Source organism: Mauremys reevesii, linkage group 1 (assembly GCF_016161935.1).
Source record: "Mauremys reevesii isolate NIE-2019 linkage group 1, ASM1616193v1, whole genome shotgun sequence".
Lineage (NCBI taxonomy): Eukaryota > Metazoa > Chordata > Testudines > Geoemydidae > Mauremys > Mauremys reevesii.
In genome coordinates, this window is record NC_052623.1 from 358,786,404 (window position 1) to 358,800,545 (window position 14,142).

A 14,142-nucleotide genomic window follows, 5' to 3' on the forward strand; every position below is an offset into this window, starting at 1 on the left:
TTCACAAGACGTGAAAACTGTTCTCCTGCCCCCCGGAGCTGCTGTGTGTGTCAGCCCAGGGCATTTTCTGTTTCGTTTGTTGCTTTTTCTTCTTTATTCCTCTCTCTTTCTTTCTTCACATCTATTGTCGCTCTTCTTCTCTCAGGCCATTTTCTCCCTCGTCCCTTCCTCCCTGTCTCCTCTCTTCTTTCCAGTAGATTCTCTCGACTCTTTCTCTTTCTCTCTTTGCCCTTTTGACCGATCACTTTCCCTCCATTCTTCAACTCTCCCTCTGCATCCTTCCAGGTCCCCTTCTCTTCGCCCCCTTGGTTCGATTTAGGGCCAGAGGCTTCGCTCCCTCCACCAACGAAGCTACATGGATTGGCCCCAGCGGAGGGTGTGGTCCAGTGTCGTGCCGTAGCACATTCCCCAGTTCGAAGGGAAGGCAAGGCTTGCCAAGAATACCAGTGACTTGCCCTGGCAGGAGCAGCTTTCTCTGGATTTTCTAAAGGCCCCGTCGCCATGGTGTCTGAGCGCTGAGGACTGGCATTTAATCACGCAGCGCGCGGGCTGCTGATGGCCATGGAGTCCAACTGATGACCCACGTGGTCTGCCACAGTGCAGGGGATGGCTGGGAGGCCCAGGCACGCGGTAAGGCTGCTACTCAAGACATCGCCAGAGCCTGGCTTGACATTGGCGCCACCGCTTGGCTAATCTGAGACTAATCTCCCAGGCCATCACACCCCCGGGCTGCTGCGTCCCTCAGGAACTAGGAAACTCAATGTCATGAGAGCGGGGCACAGAGCCCTCGGGCTGAGTCCCTGTGGAACTCCCTCTGGGAGAGGCACGAGTGGCCACGAGCTTCCCTGCGTCCAGACAAGAGGCGGAAACTCCCTTCAATGGAGCTTTCCCACAGTCACGGGGGACAATGGGGAAGATGCCAGAAGAGGAATTTTAGAAATGCCCCTGGTCTGCTTCAGGGGAATGAGGAAAGAAAGTAGGTCCCATGTGGCTGTAGCTGTTTTGTCAGGCACAGAAATGCTCTAGTGACGACTGTGAGATGATAGATAGATAGATAGATAGATAGATCTCTGGGGGTAGATAGATAGAGGGGTGTGGGAGAGTACATAAAGGGCTCTCTGGGGGTAGAGAGATAGAGGGGTGTGTTGGGGTACATAGATAGATAGAGGGTTGTGCTGGGGTACATAGATAGAGGGTGTGGGGGGTACATAGAGGGGTGGAGGGGTACATAGGTAGACAGATGATAGTATTTTAAAATCCACATGAGATGGGCTAACAAGACACATGCTCAAGTTCACCACATTCCCTTTGCTTTTACTCTATGTTGTCAGCTTAGACTGAACCCTTTTTTGGAGCCTGGGCCTTGCAGAGAGCCCCTGTGCACTGCTACACACAGAATGATAAACATTCACCATCATCAGAGCTCACCACCCACAATGCACTGTTAAAATTCCCCAGAATGCATTGTGCCTGCTGGCAGTGCAGAGGAAGCTTGGACGGCTACCCACAGTACACCAGGTTCACATCAATGCAATCGGCGGCTGTGCGGGCACAAGTGTTGTGACATAGAATCACAGAATCTCAGGGTTGGAAGGGACCTCAGGAGGTATCTAGTCCAACCCCCTGCTCAAAGCAGGACCAAACCCAACTAAATCATCCCAGCCAGGGCTTTGTCAAGCCTGACCTTAAAAACCTCTAAGGAAGGAGATTCCACCACCTCCCTAGGGAACCCATTCCAGTGCTTCACCACCCTGCTAGTGAAAAAGTTTTTCCTAATGTCCAACCTAAACCTCCCCCACTGCAACTTGAGACCATTGCTCCTTGTTCTGTCATTGGGTACCACTGAGAACAGTCTAGATGCACTGGTGCAAGTGGCACAGTGTGAATGCACTGCACTGGAATGGTTGTATTGCTTTAGCTAAGCCAATCCAGCATCCTCAACCCAAACGTCCCAGAATCAGGAGTCAGCCTTGAAACCCATGAGATTTAAAAACGTAGACATTTGGGGTTCTGTTTATTTGCCTTCTGATGGTAGAAAGAGATTGGGAGCACTTTGGGGCAGGGTTTGTCCTTGTTGTTCTGTGTTCATACAGTGCCTAGCACACTGGAGCCGTCCCTGGGCTTCCAGGCACCAATGGAATACAGATCATTCATAACAATAACTGCAGCATCTGGTTGAAAAATCTTCTCAATCTTTTTTCTGCACCCAGGAGGGCTAGAAATGTCTTTGTTTAAATGAAAGCTGAGAGTCTTAAGTGATAACATGACTCCAGCAGCTGGGGCTTTAAGAAACCCCCCTATTATGAGACTCATGATAAAGAAAAGACGACAGTCAGAGAGTAGTTGCCAGTTGTTCGCTCTCAGGCTGGGAGGCCGTATCCAGTGGGATCCTGCAGGGCTCAGTCCTGGGTCTGGGACCATTCAGTATTTTCATTCATGACTTGGATACTGCAGTGGAGAGTAGGTTGATCAAACGTGCAGATGACACCAAGCTGGGAGGGGCTGGAAGCACTTTGGAGGCCAGGATTAGAATTCACAATGACCTTGAGTAATTGGAGAATTGGTCTGAAATCAACAAGAGGAAATTCAATGAAGACAAAGTGCAAAGTACTTCACTTAGGAAGGAAGACTCGAACGCAGAACCCCAGACTGGGGACGGACTGGCTAGGTGGCAGCTCTGCTGAACAGGAGCTGGGGGTTCCTGTGGCTCACAAACGGAATGTGAGTCAGCAATGTGCCGCAGCTGTGAAAAAGCTCAGATCATCCTGGGCTGTATTAACAGGAGTGTCGTATGTAAGACACAGGGGTAACTGTCCCATTCTGCTCAGCACTGGTGAGGCCTCAGCTGGATACCGCCCGTGTCCAGTTCTGTGTGCCTGTAACAGGGTGTACCTACCCCGCATCAGCCCCGAAAGGGTTAACTGTGCTTTGCAGGCTGAGAAAGCCCCGCCCCTCCGACTCTGCTGGGCATGCTCAGCCTGGAGGCGGCGTATAAAAGGAAGCAGCCCAACTCAGTCTGGGCAGGCTGCTGAAGGGGGGAAGACGCAGACTGCAGGCTCTCTCCAGGGAGCTGCTACAGGCCTCGACTACGGAGCCACGGACACCGAGCCCAGACGGACTCCAGGCTGCCTGATGAGCCTGGAGAAGAGACCGTGCCGGCAGGAGCTTCGCCACTTGAGGACTCCAGAGACCTGGGGGAAACATGGAGCATCGCAGAGGGAGAAAGGATCGGAAGCAGCCCAGGGGACTTAGACTTTTCTGCCGTGTGTGAACTGAGGAACCAGTCAGCATGATTTGGGAAGACCCCCACCACCGCCAGGGCCCCGGGCTGGGACTTGGAGGAGCAGGGAGGACCCAAGTCCCCCTACCCTGAGCACCACACACCCCTAGGTGGTCCCCCACTTCCCCAACAAGCCAATAGGCCACACCGCCCCCCAGAAGTGGGCGCCTTTATTGACTTCAGCCATTAGGCCATGCTTCCCTGAGTGGAAGGGCCGCTCTATTGACCCCAGTCACTAGGCAATACTACCATGTTTTGTAGTAAGGGTCCTCAGCATAGGACCTAACTGGCTGCAGTACAGCCTCTGCCCTTTCTTTTCACCACACGTGACCCGGTCCCCCGTGACAGGGTGTCCCTGTCTGCGACAGTGCCGCACTTTCAGAAAGATGTGGTTAAGTTGAAGAGAGTCCAGAGAACAGCAACAACAATGACAAAAGGTTTAGAAAATCTGAGCTGTGAGGAAAGATTAAAAAAATTGGGCATGTTTAGTCCTGAGACAGAAAGACTTAGGGAAGGTCCATCGATGGCGATTAGCCAGGCTGGGCAGGGATGGTGTCTGTAGCCTCTGTGTGCCAGAAGCTGGGAATGGGCGACAGGGGATGGGTCACTTGGCGATTCCCTGTTCTGTTCACTCCCTCTGGGGCACCTGGCATTGGCCACTGTCGGCAGACAGGACACTGGGCTGGATGCACCTTTGGTCTGACCCAGTCTGGCCGCTCTTATGTTCAGGCCAGTCTTCACCTCTGTTACAGCTGTTCTAAAGAGGACAGTGATCAGGTGCTCTCCATGCGCGCTGAAGGCAGGACAAGCAGCACTGGGTTTAACCTGCAGCAAAGGAGAGTTAGGTTCCATATTAGGAGAAACTTTCTAACTCTCAGGGCAGAGAAGCTCTGGAGCAGGCTCCCGAGGGCGTCTGTAGACTCCCTGTCACTGGAGGGTTTTGAGAACATGCTGGACAAACCCCTGCCAGGGATAGTCTAGGTCCTGCCTCAGTGCAGGGGGCTGCACTAGGTGGCCTCTCGAGGTCCCGTCTAGCCCCACATTTCTATGATTCTATGAAAATTGCCAAAGTTGGCCCCTCGGCTGACACCACTTCTAGCAGGACAATGTCTGTGGGCAGCCAGGTCCTGGGAGCCACTGATCTGCCCTGCCGTCCCAGGCAGCGTGGCGGAGCCTGCTCCGGATGTGCAGGAGATGGGGCCAGAGGGGCCTGTTCCATCCAGAAGGAGATTTGCACCCTTGGGTGCAGAGAGCAGGAACAGCAGGAGGCGTCGGGGAAATGCAGCCTCGCCTCTGCCCAGGTTTGGCTGCCGGCCCCCAGACGGGAAGACAAAGCCTCATGGAGCTGGAGAAGACGCTGGAGACCAGAGCAGCGAGTCTGTGCCAAGGAATCTCCCCGGGTGACGTACATCCAGCCCTGGGAGCAGCCGAGAGAAACGGAGGCTGCAACCGCAGCAGCATTGCTGAGGCGCTGAGGTCACCTTGGGGCAGCGCCAGACAATCGTTCATCCCCCGACAGCATTTTCACACCCCCAAAGGGGCGGGGCTGCGGCTCACCAAAGCCCGGAAAAGTTGACTCTGGCCTCTGGCTCAGAAGGTTATGAAAGAACCTGGAACCAAGGGCTTGGCTCAGGCCATGACAGGACCAGACTTTATTAACCCTCCGACTCCCAAAGCAAACTGCACAGGAGAGAGGAGGAAACTGGGGACACGTGCCGCTGGTGCAGACCCCGAGGGGCATGGGGAGCCCTGCTGGGCTGGGGCAACTTACAGGTTCAGAGATTCACAGATGATAGAGCCAGAAGGGACCATTGTGATCATCTCGTCAGACCTCCTGCATCCCACAGGCCAAGGACCCCTGCCTCGATCCCATGGCTTCCGGCTGAATTGGAGCGTATCTGTTCCAGTTCTGGGGGCAGCTCCGCAGCCAGGAGGGGGCTGACACTGCGGGAGTTGCAGGGGGTTGGCAGATTGGCAGTTGACAATCTCACTCAGTCTTTTGGCAGGCAAAGCTGCCACTGACATCAATGGGGTAGTTATCTGCATTTCCGAACCACCCCTCACTGGTGCTCACATGGGGAAGGGTGGGGAGGTGCTCTCAGGGAGGGAAGGGGATGGATAAATCCTGCAGTGCTGTTTGCTGAGGAGAGAACATAGTTGGAAGCAGCCCCTGTAGCATGCAAAGGGTTAAAGAAAAGACCCAGTGGGACATATCAGACCCAGCTCGAAGGTGAATCTCACGGCAGCCCAGCTCGCCCAGCCTGCAAAGCATCAAAGCAAGGGAACTACGCCAATCTACTCCAGATGGGGGGTCCCGTATCCGCCTCTGAACCCGATCCCCGAGCATGACGGTTCCGAGGCTCATCACACACCGCCAGTGTAACGGGCAGCAAATTACATTTGCACTTCACCCCACCATAGGGCTTGTCCACATGGTGCATTCGTCCGCACCAGAGCGGTGCCAATCTTCCGGCGCACTAACTGACCCTGTGGACCCTACGCGTGCACACTAAAAGTTCTGTAGTGTGCGTTAACAGAGTCCTGTTTCGAACGGGCCTACATTAACACAGCTGCCTGGCCTGCGATGCCATAGCATGGGCTGAAGCAGCTAGATATTAACGGGCACAACGGAACTTTTAGTGCATGCCACGTCAGCGTGTGCCGTGATAGTGCACACTAGAGGTTACCCTCCTCTGGTGCAGGATAAGGCACCGTGTAGACGAGCCTGTAGTGTAAATGAGAATCAGTCCATTTACACCTGTGCCCCCCAGCCATGACACTTCACTCCCTTATGCCAGAGGGGGTGTCAGACTCCCACCCTGCGCCCCTTTGCACAGGTGCGAATAACCACACGGGGTGCCAGGTAAAGGAGACACTCACAGCCAGCCCTGGGCCTGCATCACTCCAGTCTGACGCCAGCATCACTGCGCTGGGTTCAACGGAGCCCCGCCAGGGCCAAACTGGAGTGACCCAGCAGTGAGTCCGGCCCAGGGCTTCTAACAGCGGGCGCTTTACACCTCAGCTCTGGATCCGGCCCGCCCTGGCTGCAGCCCTTTGTAACAAACACGTGTGCTGAACGCTCAGAACCACCGGGACTGTTCCGCAGCGTTGTTGTGGCCGTGCCGGTCTCCCTGAGACAGGCAAGATGGGCAAGGGAACGTTCTTTACTGGCCCAGCTTCTGTCCGTGGCCGGGACAAGCTTTCGAGTGGCACAGACCTGACAAAGAGTTCTGCGTAGCTTGAAAACTGCCCCTTCCTTCCACCCGCAGAAGCTGGACCAGTACAAGCTGTTACCTTATGTAAACCTTCTCCACCTTGTCTCTCAGCAGCACGTGTCAGTGCTAAGCTGGGCTGGTCCCTCCCTCGGCATATCCCCAGGGAGAGGCCGAGCCGAGACAGGTCCTGGTTGGTAAAACTCCTGTAACAATCTGAATCAGCCGTTTTCCCACCAAAGAGCTGCCGTGGGGAACGCTAACGGATTAGGAGGGAGGAGGCAGCGGAGTCATGGCCCAGCCCCTCGGCCCCTTCTCAGTCTCTTGACACTCGTGTCCCACCCCCGATCAATCGAGCTCAGTCGCTTCTTTTGCTGAAAAGCAATTGGAAAACCAGCTAATCGGAAGCCTGTCTGCAGCCGTGCTCGGTGCTCTCTGTGTCTGTGGAGCTGCAAAGAATTTAGCCCCAGCTGTGCTTGGTGCAGCTCAGGACGGGGTCGGGCAAAAGGGACTTTGAGGCACCTTCTTCACCTCTGCCCAACCTTGGGCTAGTCCCGAGGGGCAGTTCAGAGCAGCTGCAGGGCTGCTCCAAGTTTGTGCCAGCAGCCGCCAGCCCCCGAACGCTGTCTGGCAGCCCAGGCTTGCTGGAGCCCAGGAGAGGAGCCAGATCCCCTGCTGGTGGGAATGGGGGCAGGTCCATTGGCGTCAATGGAGCCGCAGGGATTAAGAGCAGCTGGGGATCTGGCCTATGGACATCAGAGGTGGGAGCGGGTTAGGCCCTGCCCCAGCCACCCCCACTCATCCTGGAGGAATCTCTCTATTCAGTCCAGTCCCGCTCTAATTGCCTCTGGCCCCGCCCTTGGCCCAGGGGTGGGGGAGGGGGCTCTCCCTTTTTACCACCTGGCTCCACTGTTTCAAAGCAAAGGAGATCACCTGACCCCCGTGCTGGAGGCCAGGGGCACGACTACGCGCACTAGTGCTATGTGCACTAGTGCAACGCAGCTCTCTGAGCCCCACCCTGTGGGCGGGGGAGGAGCAGAGGGTGGGGGGAGAGCAACCCACATGGAACCCAGGGACACAAGGGGAGCCCCTCCCTTACAGCCCCCCCAGGTGCTGCTGCTGTTCCCTCCCCCCACAGCAGCTTTGGGCAGCTGGTCCCAGCAGCAGCGTGGTCGGGGGGGGTGGGGTGGGGGGGGAGGCTCTGAGCGGGGGCTGGGAGAGGCACCCCAGGAGGTCTCACCGGGAGCCTCAGGCAGAGGTACCCACAGAGGCCTATTGTCAGCACTGAGGATAAGAGTCCGGACCCCCCACCCCCCCGCCCTCCAGACACACACACACACACACACACACACACACACTCCACCCACCCCGGCCCAGATGTCTTAAAGAGATACCGTCCATTTTCACTAGCATGTTAGACTCCAGGTTCTTTTGTCCTTCCCTTGCCAACCTCTGCTTCCTCATGGAATCAGGTGTCAAGTCCACTAAGAGACTCTCAGACAGAGCCAAAGTGTCTGGAGATGAGAGTTCTCCTGCCATCCCCTGTATTCCCCAGAGATTCACTGCACAACTGTCCTGCTCTCAGGGCCGGCTCCAGGCCCCAGCGTGCCAAGCGCATGCTTGGGGCTGCACGCTGCGGGGGGCGCTCTGCCGGTCGCCGGGAGGGCGGCAGGCGGCTCTGGTGGACCTCCCGCAGGCGTGCCTGCAGATGCTCCACCGGAGCCGCGGGACCGGCAACCGCCAGAGCGCCCCCCACGGTGTGCCGCCGTGCTTGGGGCGGCGAAATTGCTAGAGCCGCCCCTGCCTGCTCTGCAGATTCAGCTGCCCAGTCGTCCCGCTGAACCCGAGATACAAACCGTTCACTCAAAGCATCAACCTGGAGACAGTCCGGTCCCAACACCGTTGTCTCCCCAACAAGCTGGCTAAGCTTATAGGGCTATTTAAACTCCCTAATAATTGTTAATCCATCGGAAATCTCCCCAAAGCTCCCCACACTGGATTTTATCAAAGCAAATTCAGGGGATTCATTTTCATTTGAAAGCCTTTGGCCCCTAGGCACCAACACATTTTCCTCAGAAGAGAGACTGTTTATATCAACAAGGGCCCATTAAGAGTCAGTGGAAACAATTCCTTTCCGCCCCACTGGGCACAGCTACTGACTTTTTACAGTTATGGGTTACCGCCACCGAGCTCACAGTAAAAGCGTTTACAGAAAAGGCAGCGGTGTTGGGGTCTATTTGGTTACACACAGGCAACTGCTTAGAGCCAAACAACAGACCAGCATTGTCACAAACTGGAGAGATTCTGTCCCCATCTTTGCTGCTGAGAGGAGCTGGCTTTTCAGGATGATACAGGTCCTCCTGCTGTTCCTTTACTCTCTTGAGTTGGAGCTTAAGTCTGTCCACTTTTGCCTTAGCTGCAATCGAAGAGATGCCATTCTTTGTTCATGGTCAGCACACAGGCGTTCTCTTTCAGCAGCTTCTCCTTCCAGATCAGCTCTTTTTTGCTTTTGTTTAAGTTCTAGCTGCTGGTTTCTCACTGCAAGCATTTTCGCTGGGTCTGCTTCCTTATCACTGGCAATTAACAGATTTTTCAGTTCCTGCTCTGGGGCCTTTTTCTTGAAAGACAACCCCCTCTGGGAGCACAATTCTTCCAGAGGTTTTCTTGGTCAGGGGTCACCCACTGTAACTGATTTTTAACCCTTAAACTCTCCAATATAAAAATTAAATTTTGACAAGCGTGTGGTTCTGATCCAAAAACTCAATTAACCTGTGGTAATGTGCACCCTGCTGACTACGCCCCTGTGACCGGGGTCCCAGTGGGGGCCAGCTGCGGTCACTCAATGAGGATGAACTGCAAAGAATGGGACAGCCAAGCCCCAAAAAGCTGGTGGAGATTCCAATACTTAGATTTACCAAGTCAGCGTAAAACAGCTTCTTTATGACCTTACTGGTAACAGGAGCTATACCAATCTCCTAGCACTGGAAGGGACCTTGACAGCTCATCGAGCCCAGCCCCTGCCTTCACTAGCAGGACCAATTTTTGCCCCAGATCCCCAAGTGGCCTCCTCAAGGATTGAACTCACAACCCTGGGTTTAGCAGGCCAATGCTCAAACCACTGAGCTATCCCTCCCCTGGTCACTTAGGCATCCAAACGCAGTTCCCTTAAAGCGCTCAGGCCTCCATCCACGTGCCCACGTCAAATATGAAGAACATTTCTGTAAATCTTATTTCATTGTATAAAAGAAAAGGTTCTACCAATCCCAGAGGATCAGACACATCACCTCCCAGGTTAACGAATGCTTCAGATCTTACCCAAATACACGCTACAGCCAATTCTTATTAACTGAACTAAAATTTATTAAAACACAAAAGAGAGAGTCTGGTTAAAAGATCAATATACAGACAGACGTGGTCAATCCATTGAGGTGCAGATTCACAGCAGAGTTGGGGAGCTTTGCAGCTGCAAAGAGTTCCTTTAGAATTCAGGTCATAGGTCAGAGTCCAATGTCCAGATATCATATTCAGGGTGTACCCGTATAACAGGGACCTCCGTCTTGCGACTCAAGCTTCCCCTGATGAAGCCTAAGCAGATCTGAGATGACAGAAGGATCTTTTATACCATTTCCTGTCTTTTGACAAGCTGGGATTCCCTCGGGGAACAAAAGGTCATTAGGATGACTTTGAAGGAGGCCCATCACTGGTCCTGAGCTATACGAATTAACATAAGGCCATTTGCTTGTTCCTCCACCATTCCCAGTACATTTCAAAGTGAGATGAATTCTGAGATATCCCATGTTTACAATTCATTTAAATGCTAGGATCTTCTTTTGACCTCTGAATGATCAGAATACAGCATAGACAGGGAACCTTGATTTCATTGTCCTGACCCTACTCATAGATATGTAAATACACAAAAACACAAACATTCTCTCCCCACATGTCTTTTGAGGGTTATTTATTTTGCAGGCTGTTTAACCCTTTCTAGCCATGTGTCACAGCACCGAATCCAGCAGCTGAATTCTAGACCTACCCACAGAAGGATCCCTCCTGGGCCAGCAAGATCCTGAGGAAGGCTCCAGGTGAGAGAAGGGCCCCGGTACCAGGAAAGGGCTCCCTGAGGGAAAACTGAACCTCGGGGGATCAGAGGGTGGCTGGTGATCCCCCAGAAGTACCACCGGTGGGATGTCCTTCCTTCTGAACATCAGGGGGTTCGGCGCACCCAGCAAGAGCTGCTGCAGACTGTTTACTGCCCCGGAAATTCACAGGAGGCCACCCTTTTGAGTGGGTGTGTGGAAGGAGAGGGAGGGGACCCCTGGACTTGCAGAGAAACCAGTGGGGAATTGGTGGTGGATTCTGAACTATCGTTCTGGGGAAGGCTCGTTGAGCTCATGGCCAGGAAGAAGCTACCTGGGGGGATGCGTGTGGCATGGGGCAGGGAAAGGAGAAGGGGAAAGGGAATCTCTCTCCTAAGCCAGGCGCCAACCTCCTGCCGGAATCAATTCCCTCTCTGACCAGCCCACCCCTGCCCGCAGGCAGAGATCAGAGGGGCTGCTCTGGTACACAGCCAGCCTGGGCTCATTAATGTAGCTGTCCATGGGCCAGGGAGGGGAGGAGTTCCCCATTCACAGTCACCGGGAAAACAGCCCGGGATCTGGAGAGAGAGGTCAGGGACATGCTGGTGTTAGGGGTGATCCAGCCGCCCACCAGCCCTGGGCCTCCCCCATGGGGCTGGTTCCCAAGAAAGAGGGGGTCGATCAGACCCAGTGTGCACTGTTGGAAGCTTAATGCCATCACCGTATTTGATGCCAGCCCCTTGCCTAGGACTAACAAAATCCTAGACAAGGTGGTGGGGGGGAACACCCTGCACCCCCATGTTTGTCCATATAACATGATTGTGTGGTGTCCAATGCAAAGTTTGTCATGTCGGGTGTCTTCGAAAGGCTCGTGATGCACTGAGCATTGTTGCTATAGTGATGTTATAGGTTCTAATTACATGTCTATAGCTTTGAGGCTGAAAATGTGTCCTCATGGCTTAAAACAAGCTCAGGCAAAAACTCTCCAGGAGCAGAGGGGCAGTTCACACCTCATCAGGACATGTACGGGACAAGCCCAGTCCAGCCTCACAGAAACAAAGGACACTGGCCTAGGCAGTAACAAAAGGATCTGTTGGACTCTGGAGTGAGTCACCCCCCTTCCCTTGGTCAGTTTGGGACCGCGATGAGGTAATGCTCAGCTGACTCTGAAGGGGGGCGGGGCAAAGCCAAGAGGGAAGAGAGAACATGATAAAAGGGAGGGACGTTTGCCATGTTCTCCATCTCTCTTCCCCCCACATCTACAGACATCATCACCAAGCGACTGAGGCGCTGATCAAAGGGGAGAGCCTGCCCGAAGGGCAACCAGCCAGCCTGTGGTGAGGAGCATCTCAGTTTGTAAGGGCTGAAAGTGTTAAGATCAGCTAAGAATGTATTTTGCTTTTGACCAAATCTGACTTGTTGTGCTTTGACTTATAATCACTGAAAATCTATCTTTGTAGTTAAATGTGTTTGTTTTACCTGAAGCAGTGTGTTTGGTCTGAAGCGTTTCAGAGACTGCCCTTGGGATAACAAGCCTGGTACATATCAATTTCTTTGTTAAATTGACAAACTCATATAAGCTTGCAGCGTCCAGCGGGCATAACTGGACACTGCAAGACGGAGGTTCCTAGGGTTGTGTCTGGGGCCAGAGCTATTGGCTAGTGTCATTCGGTTGCACAATCCAAGGAGCAGCTTACATGGCAGAGGCTGTGCGTGAACAGCCCAGGAGTGGGGTTCTCACAGCAGAGCAGGGTCAGGCTGGCTCCCAGAGTCAAGGATTGGGGTGACCTAGCAGATCACTGGTCCGGATAACACCCGGGGAATGTCACACTGGTGCAGCGAGCAGGGTCTATGTGCGGCTTGTTAGTGCAAGTGCAGTTCACACTCTAAGCACTGATATTTGTGATTTTAGGTGAGTCTTGAGTGCAGTGGCTAAGAACAGTCAGGAGCAGGTCACAACTGGTTTATTTCAGGTGAGGGAAATAAGCAGAAGAAAGCAGGAAAATGACTCCCAGTGAGGCAGCTACCAAACTGGAACTGGCCAGACTGGAAGCAGCAGAGAAGGCAAAGGACCAGGAGTTTCAAATGTGGCCGGCAAAAATGAAGTTCAAAGCAGCAGCTGTGGCCAGGGAAACTATGGAGGCAGAGGCAGCCGGGGAGGCAGCCAGAGAGGACGGTGCACAGAGAAGGGCCCGGGAAGAGTGAGTGAGTGAAAACACCACCTGGACTTGCTAAGGAAACAGAAGTTCCAGAGGCTCCCAACCCCAATGACTCCCATCACTCCAAAAAGCCGCAAGTGGGGACACTTATGTCCTGCACACAGTGAGGAGGAGACTATTGCTGAATGTCTGACTACCTTCGAAAGGCTGTGTGCAATACATGAAATCCCTGATGATCAGAGAGTTCCTTCCCTGATTGTGAAATTAACTGGGGCGGGTCCAATGCCTGTGGTAACAGGAGCTGGGACCAGGAAATTGCCAGGGGGTAGTTTGCCAGAATGCAAATGACCCAACTGACAGCGAAGGGGGTGTTTTCCCCCGGGCTGTGAGACACAGAGCAGTGATGGGGAAGCTGTTGGAGAAAGGTGCATCTGATCAAAGGGTAAACATGCCTAGCCCAGAGAGCACAGATCATAGGAAAAGGGGGAAGGGAAGGACTCAGTGCTGGGAGGGGGAAACACCAGGTAACCCCAAAAAGGGAGCTGGATTTTTCGTATATGTACAATCCTGGGGTTGGGAGACCACTCCCCAAAGAGCCAGCCAACGTGCAGGATCCCCCTGGACACCCATCCTGCCAGCCTTGAGGTACCAACATTCCAGAAACGTGATTAAATGAAGAACCCACACAGGGGAGAACAATGGAGGGAGGGAAAAGCCAGCGACAGATTACATGGGAGAGAGTCAAAGGACACCCTGGTTAATGAACAAACTAACCTCAAACTGCACTGTCTGAACAGAGGGCGCGGTAACATAAAGATACTTGTAAGCTCACATCTGTGATAAACATTTTGGTATTAATGTTAAGTTTTGGGGATAAGAATTTTGACACGGATGTTAAACCTTGTGATAACGCTACTTTTCAATGACTAACTGCAAACAGACTTAAAGCTGACCACAGCGGACAAGCCATAACAAACCTGGTTTGCTAGGTGAAGGGGAAACTGAGGCACACAGCCTCATGGCCTTAATGGCTGGCTGCCAAGAGAACTATAACACAAACTTCCTTCCAGATAGTCAGTGACTCGCCCTCTTGCAGTAAACTAAGTGGAGAGGTTCTGTACCTTGGGGAACACCCTGCACCCCCATGTTCATCCTTATAATATGATTGTGTGGTGTCCAATGCAAAGTTTGTCATGTCGGTGTCTTCGGAAGGCTCGTGATGCACTGAGCATTGTTGCTATAGTGATGTTAAAGGTTCTAATTTCATGTCTATAGTTATGAGGCTGAAAATGTGTCCTCATGGCTTAAAACAAGTCCAGGCAAAAACTCTCCAGGAGCAGAGGGGCAGTTCACACCTCATCAGGGCATGGATGGGACAAACCCAGCCCAACCTCACAGGAACAAAGGACTCTGGC

The 14,142-nt window shown here is 53.4% G+C and overlaps 1 long non-coding RNA gene across 1 annotated transcript; it reads left to right on the forward strand.

Moving 5' to 3' along the window:
* The first annotated feature begins 519 nt into the window (after positions 1 to 519).
* On the forward strand, positions 520 to 13,920 carry LOC120381590. The gene is made up of 4 exons (XR_005588103.1): positions 520 to 630; positions 10,462 to 10,574; positions 11,834 to 11,905; positions 12,542 to 13,920. It is a non-coding gene; the product is annotated as an uncharacterized LOC120381590 (long non-coding RNA).
* Positions 13,921 to 14,142: the final 222 nt, after the last annotated feature.